Source organism: Sinohyriopsis cumingii, chromosome 14 (assembly GCF_028554795.1).
Source record: "Sinohyriopsis cumingii isolate HCF-2022 chromosome 14, ASM2855479v2, whole genome shotgun sequence".
NCBI lineage: Eukaryota > Metazoa > Mollusca > Bivalvia > Unionida > Unionidae > Sinohyriopsis > Sinohyriopsis cumingii.
This window is the reverse complement of record NC_142974.1, coordinates 67,113,231-67,124,823: the sequence shown is the minus strand read 5'-3', so window position 1 is coordinate 67,124,823 and position 11,593 is coordinate 67,113,231.

Sequence of the window (11,593 nt, the reverse complement as noted above, 5' to 3'; positions counted from 1 at the left end):
AAGCCTCCCAACTGGCACGATCTAAGTGTTCGTAGATGACATTGACAGTAGAGGAAGAGGGAGCAGAAGTAGCCATAGTGTTAGGAATGTCACTTGTGACACGAAAAACAAACAAGACAAGAGTTTATAAACTTTTTTTCAGGACACGTTTATTGAATATTTTAAACATGAATACGAAATACAAAAATACATAAATGCCAAAGACTTAAGTACAACGATAAAAGGCACATCGAAATTATCAACGTGGAATAGAAACAAGTGTCTGTACAACAAGTTTTGGGTAAGGTTCTAACCAGTCCTATAGGGGGTAAGGTCACACAAGTGTCCTCCGAAAGGGTCTTTCAGGCATGTTCACGACAGTCTTGTCCTGGGTGATGAGTTCTTCTTCTGGTACCGTCACTAACACAGGTTGAAAAGTGAATTTTTTCCTTGAACAACACTCGTGCATACTGGGCCACTTCTTGGGTCGTCTAATATGTTAATTTTTTTCAAATAAGCAATAGTTGCAATTTTTCTCTGAATTGATTTAAAATTAAATGAGAGAAACTTTGCATCCTTAGTACAAATTTCTCCCGGCATCTCAGCCACTCCAAACTACTTCTATTTGAATTGATTACTTGCATCCATGTTTCTTGCAAGTAGCGTGTTTCTTTTTTGCCCGTTTCAAAAAAGGTTTGTAAACAAACTTCAGTGAATTTTCTTTTTTCAAGTTCATTATTTTAACCTTCTGCTTATCAAAATTGTTGTGAATCAAATGGTGTTTGATTGCATCTTTCCATGATTTTGGAATTCTGTATATTAAGGAAAAGTATTTTAAAAAACTGTCGCATCCAGTTTTTGGTTTTCTTTTCAAAAAGGTATTATATTCCCGTGATCGTCGATTAAATCTTTGAAAATTTCAATGCCGGATTTTTTGAGGATTTGTACTGATATATCATTATAGGTGAAAAAATGAGTATCAAGCCCTCTCCGTTTAGTAACGTCGGCCAAAATTGACGAAGCTAAACACATTTGAAAGATCTTTATGCAAGAGTACTTTCAGTCAAATTTGGTCTTATAACTTTCGATGGTTTTGGAGAGGTCGACTAAAGGTCTTTGTTGCTGAGAAAAGAGGCCATATACTTGTGTCACAATTATGTTTACTATATAGCCTCTGCATTTGTTTTTCACTACTGAACATAGAACAATTTATGAGAGAAAAAAAACAGATATAACTCTTGACGCTTGGCCATAGGTGGGTTTGGTAAGCTTAAAATTGGATGAGTAGTCTTGGATAGGCCCAAGCTTTTCACAACTACCATTTTTCCATCTGGGATAAGTGATCTTTTTGACCGCTGTAAAAGTAATGATTAAACATTTCGCAAAATGAATTAAAAGAAGTCCAAGTAGCTTGTATTTTTTCGAGTAAAGCATAAAGCCATAAAGAGTATGAATATTTTCTCCTATATATCTGCCTTTAATAAAGCATGTTTGATCACTAATTCTGATTAATGTCAGTGTAGATTTAAGTCGATTTGCAATACATGCTGATGCGTGTTTGTATAACACACTATGTTAAAGAAATGGGTCTCCAGATTTTAATAACTGTTTTGGCTTATCCCCTTTAGAAAACCATATTATAGCATCAACTTTCTGATATGATGATAGTTCGCCATTATTATAAGTAAACTTGATCGCTCTTACCATATAATGACCTATATCTCTCTAAAAGACTTTAAAGAACTCGACTGTAAATCCGTCTGATCCTGGACTATTATTATTAGGCATATTGTTATTGTTATTGTTGTTGTAGGGGGTTAACGCCATTTTTCAGCACACGATAGGCTATACATGGCGGCCAGTATTAATGGTGGAGGAAGAACTAGGGAAAACCCCGGAAAGAACCACCGACCCACGAGAAGCTACTGGCAAGCTTTCTCACATACCCACATTGGCGGCATATTGTTAAGACTTGTTGTTGCTTCTGTTAGTGTAATTGGGTTATTGATTGATTTACTTTGTGTACTGTGCAATTTAGGTATGTCTATAAAATTCAATGAAGCTTGAAGATCAAATGGGTCTAAATTATACAAATACAATATTTTATAGTATAATTTAATTCCGTCAAAATTTCTAGCATATTTTAGTGTTATGTTCCATCTTATTTAGCTACATTTGGCATCATCTTACTAGTATAGTGTTTATTTTCAAAAATACAAAAATATTTTAAAACCCTTTCCCCATCTTAAGTCCATTTTGCCCTTCCTTTTTGACACAAATTTCCACTATTGGATCTGAAATTCGGTCATTAGAAATATGTTGGAATAAATTTCATTCACTCACTCACTCTCTTGTCTCGACATGAATCAAATTTCTTTTCTTTTCTGTAAGTTATCAGAGTTTGTATGTAGAACTGAATACATACTTATATCCTTCATATTTACTGTATTTGTTTCTTAAGCGATACTAACTTAGAGTAAAACATACTCTTGTTCACCTGATGTTGTGTGAACATCTATCTTGCCTTTAAACTTGAGCTCCATAAAATGTAGTGAGAAATGTGCCATCATCCGCATCACAGAACCTTAAAGTGAGTGTACTACCACAGTCATAGCTGAACTTATGGCTAAGCCTGAAAAATAATAATAAATAATAATTTTATTATTAAACAAGAGTAGCCGAAAAGAATATCCAGGAATTCAAGATGATACAATTTCTTCTTTGTTATCATACACCTATAGAATCTTACAGGTGAAGTCACTTCCAAAGTCATTGAACTTGTGGATATGATGAGAGAAAGAGAGAAAATATGTTTAATGATTAAACATGAGTACCGTTTATACTAGCAGAAAAACATTTCCATGAATTATGGTTAAGATTATTTCTTTCTTTAATTGCTGATATTTTTCTGTAACAATATTTTTTTTAAATTAGCTGATGTGGCTGTCAGATTGGCACCATTCGCACTTAGGTCCAAACAGTTATCGTAAGAATCATAATATGAAGTTTTGGCAAATGCCCCATGTCAAACCAGAGGAGTAGCTGTAAAAGGATTTGCATGATAGCAATGGTGGCAGTCATACTGGAGATCAAATTGGCACCATTTTCATTTGGGACCAAATATAAGAAGTCTTTTAACGAAAACCCTAATGACCATCCAATTAGAGGAAGTAGCAATAACAAGAGTTTCACTAGTCAGAGTAGTGCTTATATTGAATTTTCAGTTAGGATCAATTCGACCATGGGATGAATGGGTGCTAAACGTTTCATGCCAATCCTCCAAGTAGTTTTGGAGTAATGATAACAAGCTTGTACTGATGGACAGACAACAGATGGACTAAAGACAAAGCACCATCCATAACCTTTTCTGGTCTATGACCAGTATAGCCAAAAACTGGCTTGCTTATGTTAGCTAATCAACATCCTGAAAATTTGGAACTAAACAGTCCGACCAATATGACAACGGAAGAAAAAACTACACAGGAAATATTGGTTGGGATTAAGTCAATATTTAATTGGCCAGAAGTAAATGTTTGCTGAATACAATCTGACTTGAATGCCTTTCAAAAAAATATGCAGTAGATAAACAAACTGACATACATGTACACACATCATATCCATTCAAGCCTTGATTATGCATATATAGATTATAGTATAAAATCAAAGCAGTCAAGCATGCAAAGCACATAAGTGTACCCAATTTCATATTAGAATTTGTATAAATTATCAGGCACTAGTTTTACTTAAGATATATAATTGTTTTGAAACTGAGAGTTTCGATACAAAAAGGCACATAGCTTGGTTGGATTTCGTTAAATAAATTCAATTGGATTGGAGGGAGGCCTAAATTTTAAAAATGAAACATTTAATGGGTGTACAAGTAATAAACTTTATAAATATCCTGAATCCTTTCTACCATTTTTACATGTCAAAATTGTCAGAAATGGTACTATAATGTAAATTCTCAATTTGAGGAGAGATCTTAGAAATAATGAAACTAAGGCATGGCATATATTTTCCCAGAATTTAATTTTCTGAGCCTGAAGCATAAAAAGATCATGAAAAATTGCCACTTTTCTACCAAAAAATCAAAGAGGACAAGACATTTGATGAACACACAAACTGGTTGCTGGTGGTAGGTATCAATAGAGAATAATGGACTTTCTATTTGATGTTATAATTTATGCTAAATTTCCAGAATTTACTTTAAAGTGTCTTTAAAATTCATCTATTCTCTATTGTTGCTGTGTTACAAAGGCATTTTTATATGGTATATTTAAAATTAATCTTGCCATGAATTCAAGATAAAACTACAACAAATTAAATTTCAGCATCAGCACAATGTTACACGTATCAGTCGCTGCAGAATTACTTATTAAAAAGTATTAGTATTTGTACAAGTTCCCAAATATCATACTCTAGTTATCTATCACTTGTCCAGAAAACAAAATCTATAACTCATGGATCTTCAATTCAATAATGAGGGATGAAGCTCATTTATTAAATCTGATAAACAGCCAACCAATAAATCGGGTCCACCAAATAATGGGGTCCACCAATAAATGGGGTCCACCAAATAATGGGGTCCAACAAATAGAAAAATATCACATCCCTGCTTTAATTATTCTCCCTTTACTGACTGTCACAATAGGTGAGTTAAAGTTTCAAAATTTAGAAGAAAACAAAATCCATAATTCAAGTCCCAGGAGGCCAAGTGGTTTATGGGGCTTGCCTTTATATATCACTCACACAAAATAACCTGTCCCCATGTATAACGATCAACCAAAAAATGGAGTTAAACTCAACCAAAAAATAGAAATCCAACTTTATTTTAATTAAAGTCTACAATTGTCCAGCTTTCTTGATTTTCAGCATAATTTTGAGTTCAGTGTTTGAGAAGGTGAAGCTTGAAGCACACAGATTTTCTCTTGCAGGTTCAAAGGCAAGAATTTACTTAGCAGTAACTGATTTTACATGATGAATTATATATGGTTATTACAAGACAAATCATACATGGTTAATACATTATGAATCATACCTGGTTATTACATTATAAATCATATGTAGTTATTACATGATGGATCATACATGGTTTGTCCATCCAAAGTTGAATGGCAAGCAATTATGCTTTGTAAACATTGTATACTCGTCCATCCAAAGTTGAATGGCAAGCAATTATGCTTTGTAAACATTGTACACTCGTCCATCCAAAGTTGAATGGCAAGCAATTATGCTTTGTGAACATTGTATACTCATTATTATTATTATTATATGAATGTACATTGTATGTCCCTACAGCACTGAATAACAAACAGCAAACATGGTATAGTCATCATTATTACATGAAGAATCATACAATATCTGTTTCTTAAACACTGAATGGCAAACACTTAGCAAACACCATATAATTGTTATTATTGCATGGAGAATCATAATCGGCCAGTCCCTACAAAAGTAAATGGCAAACACTTTGAAAACATTCCAGAATCATTATTCTTTCATTCAGACTCATACACAGTCTGTCCCCACAAAAGTGGATGGCAAACAGAAAGCACTGTATAATCATTATTATTACATGATGAATCATACATGATATGTCCTGACAACACTGAATGGCAAATTTTGTTATGACTATATAGTCCTAAACTATGTAACAGAAAACAAGTTTAGTAAAATCAAAAAATTATTTATTTTCGTAAGATACAAAGTGAGAGTTTAATAGGAACTTATATTATTGTGAATAAAATGCCAAAGATTCCTAAATATTCTATCACGGGTCCAAAGACATAGAATGTACAAAAATGATATAACCCAGAAAGTCTTTGAGTGAGTTCGCAATAATCAAAAAATAGTGTTTTAGTCCCAAAAGTCAAAAAGCACTTTGTAATTTCAAAGAATAACTTAAATAGTTCCTCTCAAATTATATATTTACTCAACAGTAAATGATTCCACAGACTGAACTTAAGATATGAATGAAGACTTTATTTACAAATGCCTCTATATATACATCTCCACCTGACCTATTATCTCAATAGCTTTTTCTGAACATGGCAAATTCCAAAATATTGTCAATAAGTTTACTTACAGAACATACCAAACTCATAAAAAGCGTTAGGTCTTGATGTGAATTAGTTCATTTAATGTATTTTGTAAAAATGACAAAATTAAGGTAGGCCAACACTCTACCCTCAATCATGGACAAAGGTCAATCACACAAGTCAAATATACATAACATATTGTATAAGCATTATCACATGATGGTTTCTCATGGTTTATCCCTACAAATTTCACAGGTAAACATAGACACTTGTCACACAATGTAAACTTGTTTTTATAACATGATGATTTGTACATGGTCTGTTCCTTCCAAGTTCACTGGCAAACATAAACACACAGTAAAACATTGTAGAGGTGTTTTTATGCAATAAATCAATCATGTTTTGTTCCCTTGTACTTCACTACCAAGCATTCCCACTTAGCAAACATAATACAATTACTGTATTATTACATGATGAATCATATATTATTTATCTCTACAATGTTAACACTTGTCACACAATGTACAATTGTTATTATTACATATTATTCTCCTTCCAATGCACTAAACACTATGAAAATAATGTGATTGTTATCATATGATAAATGAAGCATGGTTTCTTCCCTCCATCTTTACTGGCAAAACTAAACACTTAACAAAACATTGTGCATGGTTTTGTTCCTTCCAACTTCACTTCCAAATATAAAGAAATATCCTCCATTTTTATAATTGTTATTATTACATTATGATGAATCATTTTTTGTTCCTTCCTACATCACTGGCTAATGTTATTACTTAGCAAAGACTGAATAACTTTTATTACATTATCAATCAGCAACAGTTTGTTCCTACAAAGTTTACTTGAAAATATTTAAACTTAATAAACAATGTACAACTGATGTTATTACATGATGACTCATACATGCTTTGTCCTTCCAAGTTCATTGTACCATTTTTATGTTTGTGATATGGATTGTTCCTTCCAAGTTCATTGTACCATTTTTATGTTTGTGATATGGATTGTTCCTTCCAAGATCATTGTACCATTTTTATATTTATTTTGATATGGATTGTTCCTTCCAAGATCATTGTACCATTTTTATATTTATTTTGATATGGATTGTTCCTTCCAAGATCATTGTACCATTTTTATATTTATTTTGATATGGATTGTTCCTTCCAAGATCATTGTACCATTTTTATATTTATTTTTATATGGATTGTTCCTTCCAAGATCATTGTACCATTTTTATATTTATGTGATATGGATTGTTCCTTCCAAGATCATTGTACCATTTTTATATTTATGTGATATGGATTGTTCCTTCCAAGATCATTGTACCATTTTTATATTTATGTGATATGGATTGTTCCTTACATCTTGAATCATACATGGTTTGTCCATCATACATTTACTGGCAAACATGTACAATTACATTATATAATTGTTATTACATCATAAACCATGTATGGTCTGTCCCTTCAAATTTCAGTGGTAGTAAACATTTACACTGATCAAACACTGCAAAATTATTATTTCATGACAAATCAAAAAGGTACATTTACCAGCTGTCTGCAAAATAGAAGTTCAAACTTGAAAAGTAACTTGAAAAGCTCAAAGCAGTTTCAATGGTTGAGTAATGCTGTCTTCATAAAGTTCAATGCATCAGACCAACAAAAAGTGGTGTTATCAGGTAACAATAACAAACTAAAAGATTGTGGAGTCTTCTTAGTTAAGACTGATAATGAAGTGAAGAGAATAAGACTAGCATCAAGTCATTAATAATGATGATGACATGAAGAGAATAAGACCAGTATCAGTCATTAATAATGATAATGACGTGAAGAGAATAAGACCAGCATCAAGTCATTAATAATGATGATGACATGAAGAGAATAAGACCAGTATCAGTCATTAATAATGATAATGACGTGAAGAGAATAAGACCAGTATCAGTCATTAATAATGATAATGATGTGAAGAGAATAAGACCAGTCTCAAGTCATTAATAATGATGATGACATGAAGAGAATAAGACCAGTATCAAGTCATTAATAATGATGATGTACTGAAGAGAATAAGACCACTATCAAGTCATTAATAATGATGATGTACTTAAGAGAATAAGACCAGTATCAAGTCATTAATAATGATGACATGAAGAGAATAAGACCAGTATCAGTCATTAATAATGATGACATGAAAAGAATAAGACCAGTATCAGTCATTAATAATGATGACATGAAGAGAATATGACCAGTATCAAGTCATTAATAATGATGACATGAAGAGAATAAGACCAGTATCAGTCATTAATAATGATGACATGAAAAGAATAAGACCAGTATCAGTCATTAATAATGATGACATGAAGAGAATAAGACCAGTATCAAGTCATTAATAATGATGATGTACTGAAGAGAATAAGACCAGTATCAAGTCATTAATAATGATGATGTACTGAAGAGAATAAGACCAGCATCAGTCATTAATAATGATGACATGAAAAGAATAAGACCAGTATCAGTCATTAATAATGATGACATGAAGAGAATAAGACCAGTATCAAGTCATTAATAATGATGATGTACTGAAGAGAATAAGACCACTATCAAGTCATTAATAATGATGATGTACTGAAGAGAATAAGACCAGTATCAAGTCATTAATAATGGTGATGTACTGAAGAGAAGAAGACCAGTATCAAGTCATTAATAATGATGATGTACTGAAGAGAATAAGACTAGTATCAAGTCATTAATAATGATGATGTACTGAAGAGAATAAGACCAGTATCAAGTCATTAATAATGATAATGACGTGAAGAGAATAAGACCAGTATCAAGTCATTAATAATGATGATGTACTGAAGAGAATAAGACCAGTATCAAGTCATTAATAATGATGACATGAAGAGAATAAGACCAGTATCAAGTCGTTAATAATGATAAGGTACTGAAGAGAATAAGACCACTATCAGTCATTAATAATGATGACATGAAAAGAATAAGACCAGTATCAGTCATTAATAATGATGACATGAAGAGAATAAGACCAGTATCAAGTCATTAATAATGATGATGTACTGAAGAGAATAAGACCACTATCAAGTCATTAATAATGATGATGTACTGAAGAGAATAAGACCAGTATCAAGTCATTAATAATGATGATGTACTGAAGAGAATAAGACCAGTATCAAGTCATTAATAATGATGATGTACTGAAGAGAATAAGACCAGTATCAAGTCATTAATAATGATGATGTACTGAAGAGAATAAGACCAGTATCAAGTCATTAATAATGATGACATGAAGAGAATAAGACCAGTATCAAGTCATTAATAATGATAACGACGTTGAGAATAAGACCAGTATCAGTCATTAATAATGATGACATGAAGAGAATAAGACCAGTATCAAGTCATTAATAATGATGATGTACTGAAGAGAATAAGACCAGTATCAAGTCATTAATAAGGATGATGTACTGAAGAGAATAAGACCAGTATCAAGTCATTAATAATGATGATGTACTGAAGAGAATAAGACCAGTATCAAGTCATTAATAATGATGACATGAAGAGAATAAGACCAGTATCAAATCATTAATAATGATGATGTACTGAAGAGAATAAGACCAGTATCAAGTCATTAATAATGATAACGACGTTAAGAGAATAAGACCAGTATCAGTCATTAATAATGATGACATGAAGAGAATAAGACCAGTATCAAGTCATTAATAATGATGATGTACTGAAGAGAATAAGACCAGTATCAAGTCATTAATAATGATGATGTACTGAAGAGAATAAGACCAGTATCAAGTCATTAATAATGATGATGTACTGAAGAGAAGAAGACCAGTATCAAGTCATTAATAATGATGATGTACTGAAGAGAATAAGACCAGTATCAAGTCATTAATAATGATGATGTACTGAAGAGAATAAGACCAGTATCAAGTCATTAATAATGATGACATGAAGAGAATAAGACCAGTATCAAGTCATTAATAATGATAAGGTACTGAAGAGAATAAGACCAGTCTCAAGTCATTAATAATGATGACATGAAGAGAATAAGACCAGTATCAGTCATTAATAATGATGACATGAAAAGAATAAGACCAGTATCAGTCATTAATAATGATGATGTACTGAAGAGAATAAGACCAGTATCAAGTCATTAATAATGATAAGGTACTGAAGAGAATAAGACCAGTCTCAAGTCATTAACAATGATAAGGTACTGAAGAGAATAAGGCCAGTATCAAGTCATAAATGATGATGACATGAAGAGAATAAGACCAGTATCAAGTCATTAATAATGATGATGTACTGAAGAGAATACGACCAGTATCAAGTCATTAATAATGATGATGTACTGAAGAGAATAAGACCAGTATCAAGTCATTATGATAAAAAAGTGAATTAAATAAGACTAAACCAAGAATTAATTAAAAATTCTGATGTCTGGTTGGTCTGTAATTTGAAGTCAACTCAATCACCTGGTTTTGAACATAAAAAACAACAAAACCTTGACATTTATGATCCAGGGTTTGGAGAAAATATCAAAATCAGACAATCTATAATTTAGGAATAAAATACACTTATAACTTGTCTAGGTCATATTAAACTATGATTAAGATTAAATATGTGATATTTATACTAAGAATTAAATGCAAATAAATGGTAATTTAAATATGGCAAATACCATGGTAATTTAAATATGGCAATACCATGGTAATTTTAATGTGGCAATACCATGGCAAGTTAAACATGGCAATACCATGGTAATTTAAATATGGCAACACCTTGCTAATTTAAATGTAACAAAACCATGGTAATTTAAGTGTGGCAATATCATGTTAATTTAAACAATGGCAACTCTATGGTAATTTAAATTTGGCAATACCATGGTAACTTCAATATGACAATACCATGATAAGTTAAACATGACAATACTATGGTAATTTAGATATGGCAATAACATCATGGCAATTTAAATAAGGCAAATACCATAGTTATTGCCATATGGCAGTATCATGGTAATTTAAATATGGCAATACCATGTCTTCTTGTTATCGTCAAATTTATCTTCATATTAGATACAAGAAACCTGGAATTAAAAACCACAAGAGATAAAATGACAATAAAAGGATACAAAACATAAAATATGCCAATAATGATTTTGCAAAAGATTTAATAAATGCAAGATCAATACATGTATATGCATATTTATGCATTAGGTTCAGTAAGCTGAGAAAATACAAAAAATAAATGCAATAATTATTATGCCATACAAATACAGGGTTCTGGTTAAACATGACTTGTGTCCAGGGTTTACTGCAATTCTGGATCTGGGTAATGATTTGTGGAATTCTGGTAACCCTGTAAGATATTACCTTTTCTCTAAATATAAATAAGCAAATCATTCATAAACGTGAATCAAAAAGCAAGTCAAAAAAGTAACAAAGAGATTATTAAAGCTATATGTTTCACATAAAAGTCCTAGTTTCTTTTCCTTCCTGAACAGAGACATAATATCTGAATTTTAAATTTGTCACATGC